General features: G+C 36.5%; 1 pseudogene; it reads left to right on the forward strand.

The window, feature by feature from the left end:
• The first annotated feature begins 3345 nt into the window (after positions 1-3345).
• Positions 3346-3419, forward strand: LOC115517565 (annotated as a pseudogene).
• Positions 3420-3671: the final 252 nt, after the last annotated feature.

A 3671-nucleotide genomic window follows, 5' to 3' on the forward strand; every position in this document is an offset into this window, starting at 1 on the left:
TCAAACAAAAAAGAAACTGGGTCAAGTTATTCATAGGAAAATACTAGGCAGACTGTTGTCACTCATCCCAGGAGCATTTCTTTGCCTTAAACAATTTTGAGAAAATACTAGTTCATACATATAAAATCATTTCAAAACATAGAACCTCAAGCACAGTGGAATGGAGTTGGAAATATATTTTTTAAGGGTGGGTTTTGGTCCTTTAAATCACGATGCTTGTGTATTTCATATATGCGATAAGAGGTGCTCATTTTAGAGAAACTGCTGGAAAATTCACCGTGGCTGAAACATGCAAATCAGCACAGAATGTTTGCTGGAGGGTAAATCAGAGCAATGCCATTGAAGTAGCCTGTATATGCATATCTCATTGGTGACATCTTGAGCTCTGTTAATCAATTCCTATTTGAGATAAATGCATCTGCTTGTATCTCAAAAGACTAGAATCACAGAACCGTGACTAAGATATTTCATAGATGCTCTCCAAGGACTTTAAAAGATAGACGACAGGAAATTTACTAAATCCATACAGCTAACCTGGAGAAAAGGTTAAGCAAAATTCAGAATCCTCCTTCACAGTCTGCGAATTTTGATAAACAGTGTCATAACTTTGTCCTCCTATTTCTAGAGATATTTCATTGTAATGATATCTGTATTACTGGGACTTACAGGAGGTGCTAATTCCTGTCCCAGAAAATAATATATCTCAGAATTTCATTCCCCCATTGACAGGTTCCCTCCAAATATTTTAGAAGCAGGACTTCTATGCTTAGGAAAAAAATGAACAAAAAGTATCTGACAAGGTAATAGAGAAATGGTAGGATTTTTGTTTAGAAGGAAGTGCTACAGAATGTGGCTTACAATTATGCACAGAACTCCTAAGGGCTATCTAAGACATCTTTACCTTGGATTGTTTCTCTCCTAAATCATCTATAATAGAGGCCCCAGGCGTTGGGAAGTAAACCCTGAAGCTCACTGCACACAGACTCTAAGGGGTATCATTTTCATGGTTCAGTTAACAAGAGAAGTGAAACTCACACCATTATTTGACTCACTTAAAATGTACGCTTTTTGTGTTTTAAGCTCTCCTATCCCATGTATTCACAATTATTTGGCCCTTAGCATTCTCCTTGAAACTGTCCTCCTCTGCCTAATTCTCCTCTTGTTCCCTATGACATTTTTTACACCATAGCTTCTAGCTATCCCTCAACCACAAAGGTGGTTGTTGAAGCTACATCCAAAAATACCAGCTCCCAGGAGCTGTTAGTTCTGTGCTTAGAGTATAAAACGGGTCTCAAGCCTGGGTAATAACTGAATTCATGAATCTCAATTCCCAGATGACATTAATAGCAGCATAGAGCAGGAAGCAGAGTTATGTTAATTTCTGCAGGTAATGTGTGAAAGCAGATAGGGAAAGCTTGAAAGGTCAACATCTGCTGTCATGCAGGAGTGTTGCAAAATGTGATTGGCCAGTAAATGTCAACACCATGTTCTAAAATCTACATGCCGCCCCTTCAATTTAATCTTAGCTTGCAGCCCAGCTAACAATCATGCAGCATGTTTCAAAAGCCCTTGAATTCTAAAATGGAATTGTATGATTGCATTCCCATGGCAATAAGACACCTGTAAATTACAAACTTGTCATTTAATCAGCATAAATATAGGGAGTTTGTGCAACCACTGGAATTTTTTTCATATCTATTTTCAGGGAAGGCTGAAGACCTCTTAATGATTATATACCGTAACGGACTGCAAGTCTAACTGTTGCCATGGTATTATGTACTTCTTTTCTTTTAAAGAAGTGACTGGAATGTAGAGCAGATAATGAATCTAATTGATTGTCTCCTGCTCCACACAGATATACTTTATATTCTCTCCCTTTTGTGCTCTTCCTACCTTTCACTCCAGACTGGATTCACAGGTATACATTTGTTCAGTGACAAGAATGGCTGTTATACAGAGCAACTCCCACCTTATAAAAAAGAAAAATAATCTTCTCTGAAAAATATAACAAAAAAATTGTATGTAAAAAGAGCGCAGAAGAAAAAATTAGCATTCACTACACATATGTCAGATTAAATTAACGAAGAAAAAGACAATGTGTTTTTTTGTAAGAAAAAAAAGCATAGTCTGTACACTCATAGTGTCAAAGGTTATGTATAAGAAGTTCTCTTTAATATGAACTTAAGTTAATGATTCTTAAACTTTCCAGATACTCAAATTCAATGAGTCGTTAGCGTATTTGATAGGTACTAGGTTTTTAGATTATAATTATTAACATGCATTTGCCAACTGGAATCCATTTATAGCACAAACACAAAATTTAATACAATTGACTTTTATCCTCATAGCATTTTCAAATAGACCAAAAATAGAATTAATTTTTTTTGAGTTGACACACAACTCTACATTAATTTCAGGTGTACAACAAAGTGATTCAACTTCTCTATATGTTATGCTGTGCTCACCATAAGTGGAGCTACCTTTATCACCATCCAATGCTTTTACAATATCACTGTTTCCTACATAGTGCCTTTTATTCACAGGACTTACTCATTACATTACTAGAAGCCGAAATTCCCACTCCCCTTCACCCATTTTGTTTATTCTCCACCCCTCTTCCCCTCTGGCAACCATCAGTGTGTTCTCTGTCAAAAATAAATTTTTTATAGAGGTCTTTTAGCTTAGGTAATTATTTTGGATAGAATTGTAAATACTTGGCTTCAGAGTACCCAGATTTTCCCCATACAAAGTGGACTTACAGACTGGAGATAGCAGAAAATGGGTCCTAATAATTTTCTTTGAATAAGATAAACATTTATAGATGAATCAATTTAATCATGAGAGAGATTTGGTCAGAGACCTATGATCTGATGAGGAGACTGGCTAGACCTCGGGTTTTTGGACGCCCTGTCTGAATCTCTTTATCATTCTTAGAGTCCAGGTAGCATTTTCACATCTCTAAGAATGGCAATAAATAAGTTTTAAAAGAGGTCGCTTTTTCCTTTTTAAAAGGAAATGGATACAGGCACACATCTCTTGAGTTATGGTGTGCCACATTTCATGGGTTAGGTACTCCTGTTAGGGTTTACACAAATTTAGATTAAGAAACAACAACACATGCACCTGGGTGGCTCAGTTGGTTAAGCGTCTGACTTCAGCTCAGGTCATGAATGATCTCACAGTTCATGAGTTCAAGCCCTGCGTCGGGCTCTGTGCTGACAGCTTGGAACCTGGAGCTTGCTTAAGATTGTGTGTCTCCCTTTCTCTCTGCCCCTCCACTTCTCACACTCTATGTCTCTCTGCCTTTAAAAATATGAATAGAAATTAAAAAAAACAACAACAACAAAGACTATACTTTCAGAATCATTTCTACATAGTTTGTTACTGGAGAAGTTTCTCTGAACGTGTAGAGTACTTGGGGAAAAACACAAAAACATTGCTTTAAATAGGAAAAGGACCACTAGATAGAAAATGATTAATTATCACAAAACCCTTTGCTTTTACTGACAACTTAAAATACAAATGTAATGCCTGCCTAACTGTGAATATGTAAAATGTCATTTCCTTTGTTTTAGTGATGATATGCTATGAAGATAAAGCACTTGTTAAAGATGTCCACCTTTCATTCTGCACAAACATTTGTTAAGCACGTACCTTTGTGCTTTCCACCA

This window comes from Lynx canadensis, chromosome B3 (assembly GCF_007474595.2).
Source record: "Lynx canadensis isolate LIC74 chromosome B3, mLynCan4.pri.v2, whole genome shotgun sequence".
In the NCBI taxonomy this organism is placed as follows: domain Eukaryota; kingdom Metazoa; phylum Chordata; class Mammalia; order Carnivora; family Felidae; genus Lynx; species Lynx canadensis.